Source organism: Alosa sapidissima, chromosome 11, assembly GCF_018492685.1.
Source record: "Alosa sapidissima isolate fAloSap1 chromosome 11, fAloSap1.pri, whole genome shotgun sequence".
NCBI lineage: Eukaryota > Metazoa > Chordata > Actinopteri > Clupeiformes > Clupeidae > Alosa > Alosa sapidissima.
In genome coordinates this window covers 20,789,200-20,809,239 of record NC_055967.1, presented here as the reverse complement: position 1 = coordinate 20,809,239, position 20,040 = coordinate 20,789,200, and the positions used below count along the sequence as shown (strand labels likewise).

Below are 20,040 nucleotides of genomic sequence, written 5' to 3'. Positions count from 1 at the left end.
GGGTGAAAATCATTAGCTTGCCTCGTTACATTAGCCTGACGCAGTCATACTCAATTCTAGTCAGAATATGAGTCTGATACTGCTCCATTGGGACGTAATTATGGGGCGTGTTTCAACCGATACGGGGGGGAATGCCTCTGCACTCAATTGGATACACCTAACCAACCAGAGCAATGAAATAGCTTACCGTGAGGTGTAGGAAGAAAACACACAAACCATCCTTCTTCTCCACAAATGCCTTAACATTGTTTTCTGGTCTTTTGTAAAAGTTAGTGCCGTCAAAAACTCCGAGCCTACAACACTAATTAGCGAAATCTAAGAGATACGTAGTAGGCCTAGAGTAGGCTATTCGGAAAAAAACTGATAGCCTATATATCCCCTCCGTTTTTAAAAATAATTCTGTTCAACACAGATATGCTACAAACATGTTAAACAGCTGGGAAAGGCTGTCGCAAATCCCTCGAACAGGTGGTCAATCAGAGATTTCAAACGAACGAGGGAACATGTCGCAATGCAACAGCGCTTTTTTCCCTTGATGAAAGTGAAACCACGAGTTTCTCACATCTCAACTTTGGCCAAAGTTTTCAGAAATAATCGTTTTCAGTGATAAAACCTCATTAAACTAGATGTACCGCATAGCGGTACAAAATATGACCGCCGCTCAGTCCTGTACATCCATTCCACGAAAATAAATCATATTAATGAATGTCTCCATCTTCTACTCCATCCCCCACTCTTGAAACTTTTGTGTATGCTTGTTTGGAATGTGTGTGTGCGGCCCGCACACAAAGTCGCCTACTGGTGCTGCAAAGGTGAATAGACTTGTAGCACTTGCCAAAACATTTGTAGCATTGTTATAAAACTTTTAAAATCTCTAAACAATCACAAGTAGGGCAGTTCATCACAGTCCATCCATTGCAACTGGACTGATGAAAGGTACACCTGTAAGCTACATTGTATTTGGGAAAAGCAGAAGATAGCAGCATAATGTATTTATTTATTTATTTATTATTAAACAAAACAATCCCTGTCAGTTCCATGCCGTTTTCAACAGCTATCAAGAAGAGAGGTCCATGGTTAGTCTGGCTTTCGCCAGACCAAGCTCAATCTTTTAAGAAATCGAAAAAGAAATAGCTGGCAGATCAGGCTGAGTTCACCCAGCCTATAGTCCATGGTAGGCACCCGATAGAAATATTGTTTATTTTTGCGATTGCCCCCCCTGCAACGTGTTCGCCCCCCGGTTTCAGAGCTATTCTAAATGCAAAAATGCATAGAGGAGTTATGACAAAACCGTGACTTAACAAACTATATAAGGTAGGCCCATGCTAGGCCTATTACACAACATAAATGGTCACTAGGCTATGCTGGCGACCCAAATAAAATCTCCTTGGCTTACAGTATCAAGCGGACTTAAGCTGCCACCTCTTGGCGAAAAGTTAATAGTTTTGCATATCAGTAGTAATACATTTCACGCAGCTGTGTTAATCACGGAAAGCGCGAATGAAGTGGACACTTCTAAATGGAACCCAACCCACTGTACAGTAGCTCAAGGTCTGTGGCTAAAGCAGCCATAATGAAAGCGTTATCATTGTTTGGATAATTCACACACACATGTTTTTTAATCGCATAGACTACAACTACCAAGCTGGAATCAAAGCACATCGACTCCCCTCTCACACCCTAAACACGCACTTCGAGCAAACAAAAAGCATCTCTCAACATGCGCTCTAAAACATTTGGTTTAAATGGAAATCTACATTGCGGCGAATTGACACAAATTATTCACTTTGACGAATTTATGTAGTTTCAGTCCTAGTTACTTTACTTTGGGCCATGCTCTTCCTTACTTGAATCACCTTTGAAAATAGAGGATTGAAGTAGCCTATATGGGTGTTTGGGAATGAACGTTGACTCAGATGCTTTTTGAGAGCAGAAATGTCCCAGCCCGATGTTTAGGATGCATCATAGACAGGTTATCTTTCAGGTAGCCTATATATTTTCCATTAAAAAACCATCACGTAGCGAATGTGTTGTGGCTAACTCACTTAGCTCCTGTTAGTAGCCTATGTTATGGTCATAAGCAAATGAGATGACAGTCGAAAGATACAATTAGTGCTGCTATCAATTTGCTTGGTATAACCGCATAGTTTTCTACATATGCAATCAAATTGGCCTCCATCACTCAACCAATACTAACGGTAACATTATTGTACCTAGGTCCTATAGCTATTGATATTATAAGATTAACGTACCTGCAGTAAAAACCAAGCATGTCCGATAAACATTCTCAGATTTATTTCGGCTTCGAGAAGAAATGGGAATTACATTTCATGTGGAAATTGTCCTATCCTTATTAGACGTTCTCTGCGGTAAACTACAGTCCTTGTAGGAAGCGTCCATTGTTTTTCCAACCCACTTTAGAATAATTTCTAACAAAATTACGTCTCACTGCAACGATGCGCCATCTGGTGGACAAACGACTACGTATCGCCAATACTGGAAATGCAGCCATGATGATGATTAATATTTGGTTTTCCTTTAATCCTACTGAATTTGTAATTATGTATCGGCCGTTCTAATTGCCGATACCGATAGTATGTGCGTGCCTGTGTGTGTGTGTGAGTGTGTATATGTGTGCACCACCATCTACAGGCCAATGAGTGTACAGTCACTAAATGTACACAAAACTTAATTTTTTTTAGACCCCCCCCCCCATGGATGAAATTCTACAAAACTTGGCATACCCCCAGAGAATGCCAGGTTAATCATACACATAGAATTTGGTGCAGTTCTGAACATCTTAACTGAAGAGAGGGGCGATTAAAGCAGAATGATATTGCATTTTCATTTTTTCCCGGGGGGGTGCAAATCACAAATGAGTGATTATGGGCTAAGTTGATGTGGGCCCTTGAGACCCATACCATAAACATACCCTTGAACATACCATAAAAAATTCTTCATCCTCGGTGCCACGGTTCAGGCAGTTATTTAGGAAAAACTGCATTTTTTGGGTTTCGGGGGGGCCCAGTGCGGAGGGGGAGTGGCCCCTGGGACCAAACAAATTTTTTCCGTAAAAGTCTAGTGGGGCTACATACCAACCAAATTTCATGTGCCCCGGTGTTTCGGTGTCCCAGGTATCGTTGACCAAAAATTCAGGAAGTAGATGACGGGGGGAAAAAAAACTTTGACAATCATTATATGACCGCTTCACTAGCGGCAGTCATAATAATATGCATTTTCCATATGGGGTCTTAAAAGTGGGGGCAGCCGTGGCCTACTGGTTAGCGCTTCCAGTGAAAAGTGCATTGCAGTAGTCTAACCTGCTAGTGATAAAGGCATGAATTAGTTTTTCTGCATCTTGTTGAGTTAAAAAGGGCCGCACTTTGGCAATGTTTCTCAGGTGGAAATAGGCTGTCTGAGTAACTTTACTGATATGGGGCTTAAAACTTAACTCTGCATCTAAGATGACACTGAGGCTTGTTACTTTTGGTTTGACCTGGTGTGCCAAGTTCCCCAGATTACTAAGAACAATGTCTCGCTTTGGTTTTGGTCCAACCAAAAGTACCTTGTCATCATTTAGTTTCAAAATTTTTTTGCTCATCCACTGATTAATGGAGGTTAGGCATGCAGTGAGGGAGCAAAGGCCATTTGGGTTAGTTGGCTCCACAGAAATATACAATTGGGTATCATCTGCATAGCTGTGGAAGTTTACATTATGCTGACTTATGATGTTTCCCAACGGAAGCATATATAGGGAAAAGAGCAGGGGACCAATGCAGCTCCCCTGGGCCACACCAAAAGGTAAGTCATGTTTCACAGACACATGATCTCCTAGACTGATATAAAAATCTCTGCCTGTAATGTAGGTTTGAAACCAGTTTAGAACATTATCAGAGAGACCCACCCACTTCGCAAGGCAGTGAATTAGGATGCTATGATGCTATGGTGTGAATAACGATTGAGACTTTTTTTGAGTCAGTAGCCAGTCTAAGATCATTGACTATTTTAGCCATAGCCATATCTACAATTAAACATTCCCTATGACTCTCTACCATCTTGCTGCAGTAACCAGAGTTGTGGGTCATTACAGTTCGCATGGTGACCTTTCACTTTCCCCTGGATTTGTGGCTACTGTACAGTGGATACCATCAAACAGAGAGTAGGATTTACTATATACTTTCACTAACTTGGGGTGTGAGAGAGTGGACATCCCGTAAAAAAAGCTAAAAATACAATGTTTAAAATATAGCCGCAAGCGGCAATGGCGGGCCCGAGCACCTCCGGTCAGCAACCCGTGACATTTCGGAATCCAACAAAGCACCGACGCGGTGCGTGTGTGAAATGTACATATTTGATGCGTGTGCTAGTTGTTTTTGTATTTAATTTTCTGGCACATATACTTGCTTGGCCAGGTGGGGGGCAATGCAAGGCAGGCCCATTGGGTGTCATCATAATCATAATATATATTAACCTGAGAAATTTCAGACTATTCATTTTAAGCAAAGAACATTTCTGATGCACTTTTTGGTTGGCCAGATGGTGGCGCTATGTTAGGCATGGAAATTACACATGTGAATATCATCAAAGTAATATTTAATTAAAATTTTGTAAATAAATTCCAAAAACTATTCTGACTTTGGCCAGCTGTTGGCGCTATGCCAGACATGCATATTGGGTGTTTGGATGTCATATACAGATTAATCTGATGCATCTGATTGTGATATCCAACAGACGTGGAAAAAACACATTCCTTCTCTTGCCAATTGGTGGCGCTATGCAAGGCATGTTAATAAGACATGTGAATATTATCATCATGATATCTAATTTTGTGTAAAATTTCAGATCAATCAGTCAAAGCATTGAACAATTTTGGCACATTTCCTGATTGGCCAGATGGTGGCGCTATGCTAGGCATGTGAATTACACATGTGAATGTCATCACAATCATGATATCCAATATTTTGTAAAGTTTCAGATCAATCCATCAAAGCCTTGAACAATTTTGGCACATTTCCTGCTTGGCCAGATGGTGGCGCTATGCTAGGCATGTGAATTACACATGTGAATATCATCACACTAATATCCAATATTTTATAAAGTTTTAGATTAATCAGTTAAGGCATCATCCATTTCTGGCACATTTCCTGCTTGGCCAGGTGGTGGCGCTATGCCAGACAGGCCCATTTGGTGTCTGGATGTCATCATAATCATAATATCTATTAACCTGAGAAAATTCAGACCATTCATTCAATGCACTGTGACTTTATGACATTTCATGTTTATGTGGTGAGATATTGAAACCATAATATATTACAACATATCAAAAATCCCTTCACAATTTAACATCAGCAACATCTTGGCATAATGTTTGTCAAATTTCACATGAATCTGACAAACCGTCTAGGAGGAGTATATTCAAATTGATCATGTGCCATCAGTATAATTGTCATTCTTTCTGTTGCCAGTTGGTGGCGCTATGCAAGGCATGTGAATATTATCATCATGATATCTAATTTTGTGTAAAATTTCAGATCAATCAGTCAAAGCATTGAACAATTTTGGCACATTTCCTGATTGGCCAGATGGTGGCGCTATGCTAGGCATGTGAATTCCACATGTGAATGTCATCACAATCATGATATCCAATATTTTGTAAAGTTTCAGATCAATCCATCAAAGCCTTGAACATTTTTGGCACATCTTCACAATTTAGAATCAGAAACATCTTGGCGACATGTATACCAACTTTGACATGAATCGGATCAACCGTCTAGGAGGAGTATGTTAAAATTGATCATGTCCACAACGCACAAAATCTCAATTACCTCACTTCCTGTGGGTGTGGCTAATGGCATGTTAATACAAAAGTTGTTTGTTTTTGGGAGTTACATAATAATAATAATACTAATAATAATAATCTTTCCAAAAACAATAGGGCTTCGCACTTGCGCACCGAAGCCAATAGGGCTTCGGTGCGCAAGGCCACCGTCGGTGCTCGGGCCCTAACAAGGAAGTAGAAATATCACAGGAACAGGAAGTGACAAGAAACAGAAACACAAGACATTAGGCTTGTTTGAGATCGACTGAGTCTGACTTTGTCTGGCTTTCTACGTAAACGTGATCTTCAGAGGCTAGCCGGGAGGAGCTACAACAGAGGGCAGCTCATCCCGGACAGACAGGCTACAGTCTGCCTGACGTGACTCGCGGGAGACATCGCGGAATTTTGTTTGCAATAAATACAGCAGAACTTTCATTCTTACTCATTAAAATGAGCATGATGACTGACGAAATAAATTCTTATGATGTAGTTTAAATAAACCACTGCTGTCATACAGTTAACAGGCCTGCTTGTTAGAAGTCGGACAGAATTTCGGACAGAAGTCGGACAGAATTTCTAACCAGTAAGCATTGCGTCCATCCCAGTATGCATCACATCAAGTCAGATCTGCCTCAAGTCGAACAAGCCTATTTAATAATAATAATAAAGCTTTATTTGTATAGCACCTTTCATACACAGAATGCAGCTCAAAGTGCTTTACATTTGAAGCATGTAACACAATAGTAGTCAGTCAGTCATTATCAATCACTTTTCTTTGCTGTTTATGATATGCTCAGCAACATATCAAAAATATAGAAAATGACGTCATAAGACTGGCAGCCTTAACCCTCTTACCCCCCACAAGCACGCCATATGGCAACTGTGGCAAGGAAAAACTCCCATATTCCAGGAAGAAACCTTGAGCAGAACCTGACTTAATAGGGGGAGCCCATCTGCTTCTGGCTGGCTGCGCCCTCCAATAGTAGCAGATGTAGAATAATCTGAAAATGTAGTCTACAGGATAAGATGAGTTAACTAAAAGCTTTCCTGTACAGGTATGTTTTCAGATCTTTTTTAAAAATATTTACTGAACTCGCCTGCTTGATGTACAGAGGCAGGGTGTTCCATAGTTTGGGGGCATAATGGATAAACGCAGCTTCTCCACTTTGTTTGTGGAGCACTTTGGGTACGATTAAAAGATTAGAATTGGATGATCTAAGTTTCCTTTGTGGTTGATAAGATATTAAAAGCTCAGAGATATATGAAGGTGCTATGCCATTCAGAGCTTTGTAAGTAATTAACATAACCTTAAAATCAATTCTATAGGAAATAGGGAGCCAGTGCAGTTCAGCCAACACAGGGGTGATGTGTTCTCTCTTCTTAGTCTTAGTTAAAAGTCTAGCCGCAGAGTTCTGTATGAGTGCCAATTTCTTTAGATGTTTTTTGGGAAGACCAGTGAAAAGTGCATTGCAGTAGTCTAACCTGCTAGTGATAAAGGCGTGAATTAGTTTTTCTGCATCTTGTTGAGTTAAAAAGGGCCGCACTTTGGCAATGTTTCTCAAGTGGAAATAGGCTGTCTGAGTAACTTTACTGATATGGGGCTTAAAACTTAACTCTGCATCTAAGATGACACCGAGGCTTGTTACTTTTGGTTTGACCTGGTGTGCCAAGTTCCCCAGATTACTAAGAATAATATCTCGCTTTAGTTTTGGTCCAACCAGAAGTACCTCTGTTTTGTCATCATTTAGTTTCAAAAAGTTTTTGCTCATCCACTGATTAATGGAGGTTAGGCATGCAGTGAGGGAGCAAAGGCCATCTGGGTTAGTTGGCTCAACAGAAAGATACAATTGGGTATCATCTGCGTAGCTGTGGAAGTTTACATTATGTTGACTTATGACGTTTCCCAATGGAAGCATATATAGAGAAAATAGCAGGGGACCAAGGCAGCTCCCCTGGGCCACACCAAAAGGCAAGTCATGTTTTTCAGATACATGATCTCCTAGACTGATATAAAAATCTCTGCCAGTAATGTAGGTTTGAAACCAGTTTAGAGCATTATCAGAGAGACCCACCCACTTCGCAAGGCGGTGAATTAGGATGCTATGATCAATGGTGTCAAATGCCGCACTCAAATCCAGAAGAATAAGGATTGAGACTTTGTTTGAGTCGGTAGCTAGTCTGAGATCATTGACTATTTTTACTAGAGCCGTTTCTGTGCTGTGATTTGATCTAAAACCTGATTGGAATTTTTCAAGGATACTGTTTTCGTTGAGGAAGGTATTTAACTGATTACAAACAACTTTTTCAAGTACTTTGCTCAAAAACGATAGATTTGATATAGGCCTGTAGTTGCTCAGATTGGTATGGTCAAGATTTGACTTTTTAAGTAAAGGTTTCACAACAGCGGTTTTAAAAGCAGTTGGAAATATACCTGTTTCTAATGAGGTATTTATTACCTTGAGAAAAAAGGGAGCTAAGCCATCATATACTTTTTTGAGGAATGTAGTAGGGATTGGATCTAAAACACATGTTGAGGAGCCGGTTTGAGTTATAATTTTACCAAGCTCAGATTGAGTAATAGTGCTAAAGGACCTTAATTTTGGGGGGCTGTTTTTGGGTGTACTATCAAACATATTACTTGTGTTACCAATAGCCTCCCTTATAGAAATGACTTTGTTTTTGAAGAAGTCTGCAAATTCTTCGCATCTTAGAGAGGATGCCTGACTGAGTGTATCAAAAGGTGTTTGATGCAATAGCCTATCAATGGTAGAGAACAACACCCTAGAGTTTCCACTGTTTTCAGCAATTACCTTAGAGAAGTGGTTCCTCCTCTCATTCCGAATAGCTCTATTATAATTTGCAATTTTTTCTTTTAGAATGGCACGGTGAACCTGTAACTTAGTTTTTCTCCATGTTCTCTCAGCTTTCCTACATGATCTTTTTAGATCATGGATATTTTCGTTCATCCAAGGTGTCAGTTTGCTACAGGGCCTTTTTTTAGTCTTTAAGGGTGCCACTCTGTCAAGCAGAGCGCCTAATTCACGATTGAGAGCCTCTACCATTTGATCAATGGGATGATGTAAAATATCTAAATTTATGGAGTCTATAAGAGCTATGAACTGCTGTTCTGCTCTAATGTCCAAGAGTCGCGATTTGATTGCAATTTCGGGATGAATTTTTGGAGTATGTAGTACAATATTAAAAGATACACAATGATGATCAGACATATTTATATCATTTACTGATAAGTCTGTGACTTCTATCCCTCTGGAAATGACTAGATCGAGGGTGTTGCCAAGGTTGTGGGTGGGTCCTGTAACATGCTGCTTTAGCTCTAAACTGTCCAACACATTAAGGAACTTACTGGCTTTAGCATCAGTTGTCTTATTGACATGAATATTGAAGTCGCCATTTACAATTATCCGATCATAGCTAGTGATGATGAGCGACATAAGTTCAGAAAACTGGTCGAGAAAGCCAGTCCATAGTTTAGGAGGGCGGTATAAGGTTAATAGAAGTACAGCTGGGTCAGCCTTCAGAGTGAGGGCAATATACTCAAAGGAAGCGAATTCGCCAAAGTTGACTCGTGTGCAACTATATTTGTTTGAGAGAATGGAGGCAATTCCACCACCTCGTTTGCCTTGTCTAATTGAGTGGAAGAAATTATAATTTGGGGGACAAGTCTCAACAAGAACAGCTTCGCTGTCTGAAGTCAGCCAGGTTTCAACAAGAAACAGAAAATCCAATTTTTTTTCACTAATAAAATCATTGATTGCAAAGGTTTTGGTAGTAAGTGCACCTATATTTAGTAAACCCATGTTAGCTGAAAATGCCTCTGGCTTTTGAGGAATATGCTGAGGTATGGAAAGAATATTTGTTAGGTTTCTAGTTTTAAATTTGTCTTTTCTTTTTACTATACGTTGGGTAGAAATCAACGTTGGAATAGAACTATAAGCATAAGTCATGCTATTGCATGACACAGCTTGATCTATGGTAGTAGTATTGTATGTTACCCTGCAGAAAACATTCTCAGACTCATCCACATGTATAATGCCATTCGAATCAATACCTGGGGGGCGTGAATCTGTAATATTTTCTACAGAATGTCAATGTCTCAGTGTGGACGCTATGTTGTCGGAGAGTAGCCTGGCTCCATGTTGGTTTGGGTGGAGACCATCACGCTTCAGCATACTGGGCCTCTCCCAGAACAAGCCCCAGTTGTTGACATAGGGGATGCTTAGGGAAGCGCAGTAGCGTTTGAGCCAGGTGTGGAGATCGAACAGTCTGGACCATCTCTCAGCACCTTTTCTGTAGGTAGGGAGAGGCCCAGAGATGACAAAGCGTTTTTCTGTGCCCATCAGAGTGGTGATGAGAGTTTTGTAGTTTTCCTGCAGTGCTACTGACTGCTTATCTCTGATGTCGTTCGTGCCCACGTGTACGATGATGTTGTTGACCTTGGTGTGGCGGGCCAGGAGTTTCTGCTGGATGTCAAGGACCTTGGCACCAGGGAAGCAGTAGACCTTGGAGGGACCGCTACATGATGGGGGAATGCAGAGGTCTCTAACCATGGAACTGCCAATGACCAGGGTGGAGGTTGATGAGGTCCGGGGAGGAGGGGGTCGGGGGGGCGCCGACTTTGAGGAGGGACCAGGATGGTTGTCTCGGGGCTGGAGGGGCTCCTCATCCTCGGTCAGAATGGCATAGCGATTTTCCAGTCGTATAGGTTGGGCTGGGCCTGGGTGCCGTCCGGACCGTCTGCCGTGCTTGTGATGCTTGCTTCTACGCCATGGCTCAGGCTGGTGTGGAGTGGAGCTGGCCAGCAGAGCAGGCTTGGTTCTCAGCAGAGGCCGGGGAGAGGCAACAGGGACAGAAGTTGCATTAGTGCATGGCATGGTTAAAGTATTGGAGGACAGAGTGAAATCAGGGCATCTGGCATTTGTGTGTGTAAGAGAGGTAACGTTACTTACGGAGAGAATGGTGTCAAGGAACTGTTCATCCTTCTCAATCTGATGGAGGGTCGCTATTCTGGCTTCGAGTTCCACTATCTTTTCGCTGAGAAGGACGCATGAGTCGCAGCCTGGTGCACAGCTGAGGGGAGGCATCGTGTCGCGGCGAGGGCTCGCTGGTGTCAACTGTTTTTTAAACGTTTGTTTGCTAGTTGACTAGCAACAGCGATATCGTGCAGTTCCTTGATTTAATTCTCCTGTTAGAGAAGCTGGTCAGTCTTTATGCAAAGCTGTTGGGGTTTCCTGTCTTCATTAATCTGTGGTATCAAAATTAACTTTAATAGCTAGTTCATAGTTTTGTATTGAAATGTGATTTAATACAGGAGTGTTGTGGATCTTGACAAAACTCTGCAGCTAATAGCCCCGAGATAGTCCTACCTAAATGTGACTATGCCCAGGAAGTGATAATGAGGAATTAGCCTCAACTCACCTCAATTTTTGGTGCCACAATGGGAATGTTTGGGGAGATATGGTGCAAGCAGCAGCCACTTTGTGTCCAAGTGTCTGCAGGGACCCACGTTTGAATCGGGCCCCACTGCACTCTCTCTCTCTCCCACCCACTTCCTGTCAGACTTCACCATCCTATTCCATTAAAGGCAAAAAGCCCCAAAAATATACTTTCAAAAATTACCATCAATGTTGACTGAACCAATGTCATCGGGTGCCCTTGAGAAGCATCCAAGCTTCACCTCGGGGGCTCCCTCACTTACACAGGAAGAGATTTAAAGTTAAGTCATTACTGTGTTTGTTTGACAGGGGCTTCCAACGTCTAGAGAAGCAGGATGAAATAACTGCCACCTACTTCCAGAGGTCAAGGTTCTTAGGACCTTCAGAGGACATTTACACTAGGGATGTGAGCCGCATTTATGCCGGTAGACTCTACAAATGATTGGACCTACTCTATAGTAGCACTCAGGTCTGTTTCGGCTCTATTATTTTGTTACTTTGTAGGACAAACCAGAAATGCATACCAACATACCATTTTAGAGCCTTGAGCTGTCTAAATGCCTTGGCTTGCTGGCAATAAATGCATGTTTACACTGATAGAATGTCAATATAAACATTTGGTAGATTTTATGCAAAATTCACCACTGCAGGCAATTAAATAGTTCAGACTTCAGAGAGCATGAAATTGTCTCTTTTTCTGTTAATGAGTTAAAGCATGCACCCCCATTCCCATACAGTACATTGTTGCAGAATCATTTCCACAGAAGATGACACAAGGTCACAAAAACAAAGCAAAATAACACAAACAAACAGATCAAAACAGTTTCAGGGTTCAGGTGATCTGAATGAATCACACTTGAATTTTAAAAAAATTTGATAACATTAGAAAATGCCCTCTCATGCACAAAGGGAATGCTTAGCCATTCTCATTCCACATGTCAGTAAGTGCTGTAGGCCTACTTTTTGGAACATGTGGTTGCATTAAATTTGTCTTCAACTTTTGATGTCACCTTTCAAAGTACTCGACAGGTTTGTCTTTGAGTACCTTTCCATGTGGCATTTTAGTTTTGATAGTTTTATGCTCTCATGTGTGCACACCACACACTGGGGTTTCTGTCCTATTTTGTCCTCAATTTAAGTGATTCCATATCCTAGCTTACTTCAAATATTCAGGGATGCAGCTTACAATTAAAATTATGACCCGTCACATAAACATTGTCTATGTCCATGGCAATGACTGACGAATAGTCAGTATAGACGAATAAAGCCTATTTTTTTAATTTATAATAATAATAATAATATTTAAAATTGGGGATTTAAAAAAAAAAAAAAAAAAAAAAAAAAAAAATTAACCACAAGGTCCGTGACCCACCCAGAACAGTTCCGTGACCCACTTTTGGGCCCCAACCCACCACACCAGTTAAGAAACACTGATCTAAGCTGTGTGAAAAACCTATAGGTAACAATATACATTGAAGATTGTTGTGGAAGGATTAGGGTAATAAGGTAATAAGTAATACGCAATAAGAAGCAGTGACACAAACACCAAAGTGCTCTGAATCAAGTTATATATGGACCATGGCACGGACCTATATGAAATCAAATCTGTTTCTATGTAGCTGCAGGGTTACCACATTTTTTAAACATTAAAAAATACCCATACTCAAGCTAATTGTCAATGCATACATTAGACACATACTCCAAAATGTTGTGTAAAATGCAATGCTTACCGCTCACAGTCAACATGTGTTCTAACCAAACAAACCAGTCAGAATAGCCATAGTGCATTAAGCAGACAAGCTAATTGCATTTTCCTGGCTCAACCACTTGATCCTGAAAGTGACCTTATGTGACCAAGCACATGATCTCTAAAAAGTCAGCAGCCTGAAAGATATCCACACCGTCAAGTTACAGTAAAAGTACAAACATATTTACAAAAGAACAAGATGCTGTCCAGCAATGGTTGGCTGTATTAATCACATTTTCATTCAAACTAAATGCTTGTATTAAATAATTCTGCAGTGTTTGGCTCTCCTCCCAAAGTCTTAGATTTAGGCTACTAAACCACAAAGAAGCAGGCAAACATGAATCATGGGACAATATAACCTTTTATCCAAAATTATTTGTCTTCCTGGTTGTAAAACCAGGGAGTTTTGTAACGTCCCCTAACTTGTAGAGGTTACTTTGGATTTGCTTTAGGGTTTTAGAGATTAGACGGGGAAAAAATGCACTCTACTTGATCTGAATCCAAATCCCAGTCTTATTTAGACCCAAACAGGCCATGTTTAAGTTGCATAACCGGCAGACAGAGACATTAGTGGCCAACTGCATCCTGCAGACTCGTTGCTTTTTAAAATATATTTGTCATCGTGCTAAAACATTTAATAATACCTTTCAAATGATGGCCGCTCCTATAAATTAAAGATTTATCCTGGTGAAGTCTTAATGAATTATACATCTATGGTGGTGATACCGGAGTTGAATAATGCATTGATTGTGGTCACCTAGTACCTCCCTTGAATAATGCATTTGTCCCGCAGAAGATGGTGCCATGATAAGAAGTTGGCATTGAACACTGGCTCCTGTCTGGTTATTAGAAGGTAGTGGTTCACATCAGTCACCACCACAGCATAGAGCCAAGATTTCCTCATTTTCTTCTACAATTTTCAAATTGATCTGAAATGGCCATTATGCCTTTTTTCTTAAATGTGAAAAAGTCCACAGCCAATATTTCTGACATGATGCACTCTCTCTCTCTCTCTCTCTCACACACACACACACACACAAAGATATTTGATTATGTGCCTTGTCTGTAGAATTGCAGTTTATCTACAGTATAAATGTCCATATGCTAGGCTAATTTAATTTCGCCTCCAATGTAATCAGTGGACAGACCTTCTGTTAGTTTGCAGTCACAGTACTAGATCAATTGACGGCTAATTGTGTAATTAGCAAGTTCCTGATTGACCCTGGTTCCAAATTTAGTCCTCCTCCTCAATTGGATGCAGTGCATTTTAGCCAAATGTCTTCCCGGCTCCCAAGCCGCTATGTTAATCAGAGGTGAATAGTGTGGCTAATGTGGCCATTTCTCCTCATTGTTGCAAGATGAAGTGATTTTGGCTGGGGTGGAGCACACCCTCTCTCCAGCACACTCCAAGTGCTGTCAATCTGTTTGTGATGAGCTTGTCCTTCAAGTCACAGAAGGGCAGAAGTGAAGAGTTCTGCAGTCTGCGAACGACAAGACTAAAGTACACCCGCCCATCCTCTCTCTTTTACGAACAAAACTGACTAAATTGCTCCGGACCTGGACTGTCAAGTTTTCTGTCTGTGCTGTCTATGTGTACTGCATAAATTCCCTGTGGTGAGGATATATTCTTCATCAGTCTCCCTGGACTGCCCTTGCTGGGTTCATTCAGCAATTCTCTGAGAATCTTCTGCTGTCTTTCTGCTGACCGTGTGCTATCCCTGCCAGGCTCAACGACTATGAGCCCTGGGGTCTGCTGACGAGGCATGTCCTCGCTTTGCCGCTGGATATATCTGCCAGCATCTCTCTCCTCCACCTCCCTCAGACACCCACCCACCCACTCGGCCAGCCATGCAGCCCCCCTGCCCCCATCGGAGCATGATGGCCCCTTCCAGCTAAGCGATCCTCCAAATGCTTGTGTAGTAATGTGGATGAGGCCGACCTTTGGCTTGAGCAGCAATTTAGAGCCACACGGTCCCTCTGGCTCAAGCCCTTTATCACAGGAAGTTATGTTCAGACAGCTTGGCCAGGTGAGGTTAGAGACATGGGGCACATGCGCACACACACATACACATTCACAGACACACACACACACATACACATTCACATGTGCTCACACACACACGCACACATACACACGCGCTTGCTTGCACACACACACACACACACACACGCGCTTGCACACACACACACACACACACACCCATACACAATCACACACACACACACAGACACACCTGCCACCCCTGGCTGGCTTGAATATGAGGACATAGTGTAGCATGACTGTGTTGTAACTATAATCTCGATTGGGACAGTTCGAGAGGGGCATCCGCCTATAGCGGATGTCACACACATTACTTATGCCCAGGAAGCACAGGTGTCTCTCTGCTTACCCAGATGGCTCTGCTGTCGGATGCCGAGTGCCAAAATCACAAACGCAACCCAACTCCGAGAGCTTCCGGGGTTGTCCACCGGCCATAAGCCTCGAAGGAGTAATATCACAAAATTATCCAGCAGGACTGGACTGCTGTAGCTACTTGACTTGAGTGAAAAGGGCATGTGAAATACACTGTGGCCCTTTGCTTGACCACTGCACATCCCGAGCGCCGCTGTTGTTGCAGGCAGCTCACTGTGCCGGGATTAGTGTGTGCTTCACCTTACTGTGTGTTCACTGTGTGCTAAGTGTGTTTCACTAATTCACGGATTGGGACAAATGCAGAGATCAAATTTCCCTCACAGGATCAAAAAAGTATACTATACTTATACATGCATTGCAGATGCTTTTCTCCAGTGATATTTAGAATAATCACGACCCTTGAACTCTAAACAATCAATCATAAATACTAATAGCATTACTCCCACTGGGTTAAATGTGGTTTTGCAGATCCATATTCTCTAAGAACCCTTAACAGAACCAGGAAAAGATATTTGCTGTGAGGAACTGTATGACAGGGCTCATAGGAGGCACGGTCTTGTTTACCATTGCCGACAAATCAGACCTTGTGTATTTTTCCCTTCTAAACGTATGTCATTTTCCTCATGTGTAAAATCTTTTTTTAACCATTTAATGTACTGCAGCTCATATCAGCGGCAGAGTGATCATCTCTAATGCACTGGTCAGTTAACCTGACTCTCGCCAGATGAATTTCGTTCCGCCTAGCTCCACTCATCCATCTGGAACCGATACATTGAAGTGTTGCTTCAGAAGGCTGGGCCTAATAAAAAAATGCTTGCATATGATTGAATAAGTCCGTCATCTATTGACGTGCTACTTCAACCACTCACATCGAAGCCAACCCGTGACGCTGATAACAGTCTCACAGTCGCTTCTACGCTATGTCACATCTATGAAACTCCCGCCCTGCGTCCTGATTGGCTGTACTATAAAATCGGTTGCAGAAATCACTCTCAATGGAAGACGTCCCAGATGGATGTGAGTGAAGCTAGGCGGAGCTAAGCGGAACGAAATTCATCTGGCGAGAGTCAGGTTACTGGTCAGTGTCCTGGAAAGTCCATTTTCTGATCTGTAGAAGTCTCTGATTACTCTGTGAGCTTTAACAGATTAGAGCAGTGGTCCCCAAACTACGGCCCGCGGGCCGGATACGGCCTGCCACCTCATTTTAGGTGGCCCCCCAAAACATGTCCGTGGTATATAGGATCCGGCCCGCACGGGAGTACGTCATCGTCAAACTATAACCTCTGTAATTTCCCCCATTCATTCTCTATGGCGGGTCTTAACAGTACACCTGTAATACTCTTTTTGTCCACTGGTGGTTGTTTTGGCGCTGTTTCGCGTTTGCCATCGAAAACGGAATTAAATGTATAGTAGGCCTACTGTACCTGCAAACAATGTAAGAGGCCTCTGCTGACTGCATCAGTGCTCAAAGTATTCTAAAAGTTTATCAATTAATTGTTAATAACTAACTAACTTCTATTCAAGTCATAATTCTGGAACTTTCTGGTATAATTATTTATATTTTTTATTCACTCGTTCAAATATTCATACAGAGTTCACAAAGTTCTCATCAGGTGAGTGAAAGTTAGAATGGTGGTCATTTCAGATGTTTCTGCCACCACTTCATAAAACTCATAATTTAAAGTTCTCAAACTATTTGTAGGATATTGCTTGTTCACAACTTCAGCTGCGTATGCAAAGTTCAGAGTTCAAAATATACTTTTGGGACTCCCTGCTTATAGTTTTGAGAATGCTATTATTAGTATTATTTCATTTGAACTACATTTTACACTGATATGGCAAGATGGCAATATAAACACAGATAACAATGGTATTAAATTGCAATAGCCTATAGATTAAATGGAATGGAATATTTAACTAAGGTAGACTGCCTTTGTTCACAGCGCTAAGCTATTTATGGTTACTGATATACTCCGAGTCTCTGGCCCTCTCTTAGAGCCAGGCATAGTGAGCTGGCCCTCGGAAGAAAAAGTTTGGGGACCACTGGATTAGAGAATGATCCTTCAGTACAGGTTAAAGAATAGAGTTGGAGATCAAAGTGTACTTTAGTTCTACCAACAGACAAACCTCCATTCCAAAGCTGCCATAACTGAGCGATTAACAGTCAAATATTTCTTCATTATGAGCATGGCTGACAGGGGCCTTTACTGGTTCATTCTCATTAAGCAGAACAACTAGCAGCTATAATGTGGATATCAACATGGTATTTTTGGTGTGTTGAGTATTGGGTGCTGGTTGAGCCTTGTGCCCCCTAAACTAACCACTTTCCCAACAAATTCCAATTCATGTTTAAATACCTCTGGCCTGGGATCTCATCTCAGTGAGTCATAAATAAACCTTGAGCCAAGACCAAAACACTGTCTAACAGTATTTATTGCTTCATCTTCATGAGGTCACACCCAACACCTGCCACTGACCATCGACGGTGCTGTGGTGGAGAGAGTGAGCAGCACCAAATTCCTGGGTGTGCACATCAGTGAAGACCTCTCCTGGACCACCAACACTGCATCACTGGCGAAGAAAGCTCAGTGCCGCCTGTACTTCCTGCGGAAACTCAGGCGAGCAAGTGCTCCACCAGCCATCATGACCACATTCTACCGAGGCACCATTGAGAGCATCCTCTCCAGCTGTATCGCTGTGTGGGGCGGAAGCTGCACTGAATACAACAGGAAAGCCCTGCAGCGCATAGTGAACACAGCTGGAAGGATTATTGGTGCTTCACTCCCCCCCCCCTGCTCTTACATAACTTGCCCCACTATGCCACTTGCATACTTAGGTCAAACAGAATTACCTCAGCCATTTATTGGCCTGACTTTTGCACTATTATATTGACTGTCTACTGTATGCACAATTGCACAATTTCAACTCAAATTTTGCTGCTCTTATTTTCTTCATTGTATGTGCCTTCTTATTTTTACTTTTTATATTGTTTACTTGAATGTTATGTTTGTCTGTGGACCTAATTGGTAAAATATGTCTTGTCTCCACCGTGGGATAGTAGGAAACGTAATTTCGATCTCTTTGTATGTCTTGACATGTGCAGAAATTGACAATAAAGCAGACTTTGACTTTGATCTACTATCTAATTAATAACCTGTTAATGCTATAACTGCATGTGACAGTTTTAATCGACATCAAAGACATAAACAGGCCCCTGGACACTAACACTCCCTGCTGTGTCCAGTAGTCTACTGTATATAGCCTACGGGTGCTCAAGGAGGAGGCTGCTATTACGCAATAGGCTAGAATGCGCTGCAATACTGTTCTGCGTTAGCCTAGAAATCTAGACGCGCCCCTAGCGGCTGCCAGGGCTAGTCTAGCAACTCTCCGTTGGCTTGTGAGCTCCAGAAATCGAAACTTAAATCAGGCCAATGAAATCCTGTATAGAGAGTCGTTAGGTGGGCTTAACATAATGATTGATGGCAGAGTTGCAACGATTTGGCTTGAATTCCCTGCTACTTGAAAACAAATCAAATGGATGTTGCTGCTGGCGAACAGTGTGACACGAGTTAAGCTTTTATTAAGTTGGCAAATGTCTGAACTAGCCAACTAGCTCCGCTGATTGGAAACGCATGGGACTCATAGCGCTGCCGCTGTCCTATTGCGCAGAGGGAAGTTGAAAGACAACTGATTATCCCGCCCCTCGGACTGAGCACTGCGAACGGTGAGTGCCCAGACCCTACATTTTAATGTGGGTCTGGCTCGTCAGGCTAGTTCTGCGTGTCTCCGTTACTCAAACTATAATAATTGGATGAGAGCGAGTAGTTTGGTGTCCAACTATGGCATTAGGCTACTCAAACATTTTTTTCCAGTATTGGACTGACGCGTAACCGGACAACAATAGGCTACCTCACAAAAATACATGTTGACGAGTTTCTAATGATTTGGAAATATCTCTAAACTACAGCAATCGTCCCTTATCGTTCTATTTTTTGATTCAGTGACAGTCGCCGTCTTCGTAAACTAAAGTGAAAGGAGTGTCAAAGCCTACCATGATGTGTCAACTGTCAGACCAGACTGCCTCGCTTGTGAGCAAGCGACTTCAGTAGACGAGATTCGGCGTCCTCGATTACTCCAGCCCCGACCCCGGGAAGGGAAATCTTACTAGAAATCTTACCGGCAGGCGGGTGTGGAGCATGCGCGGTCATGCGCACATTACGTTTAGTACTATATTGGAAGGGATTGTCATTTCAGAGAGCTTTATATTTTAACCAGGCGAAGCCCAATTATCTTTGGCAGCCGCGGGGACCGTAATCCTATTGCTCATAGAGCCCTGCAGTCAATAGTTCAATGGCGCAATCACAAGCGATTTTCAGTGATATATTCTAGAACACTGAGAAAAACATCTGATTAAAGTCCTCTGGATTCCGGAGATGCTTATTTAGCGAATTTCTGCGAGTGACAAAATATGTTTCACTTTACCTATTTGCCATTAATTGCCTTGAATTTCCCCTGGGGATCAATAAAGTATCTATCTATCTATCTATCTATCTATCTATCTATCTATTAATTTGCATGTAGGCCTAACTAAATTATAGGTTTGCTCTAA

The 20,040-nt window shown here is 42.0% G+C and overlaps 1 protein-coding gene across 2 annotated transcripts in view; it reads right to left on the bottom strand.

Annotated features, from left to right (window-relative positions):
- The window catches only part of si:dkey-246g23.4 (uncharacterized protein LOC559426 homolog), a 38,614-nt gene extending 18,977 nt beyond the window's left edge, over positions 1-19,637 (bottom strand). For both annotated transcript variants that reach the window (XM_042111172.1, XM_042111171.1), the window contains exon 1: positions 19,483-19,637. The gene's annotated coding sequence lies outside the window, so the exon portion shown is untranslated. The remainder of the gene's footprint in view (positions 1-19,482) is intronic.
- Between the last annotated feature and the right edge of the window lie 403 nt (positions 19,638-20,040).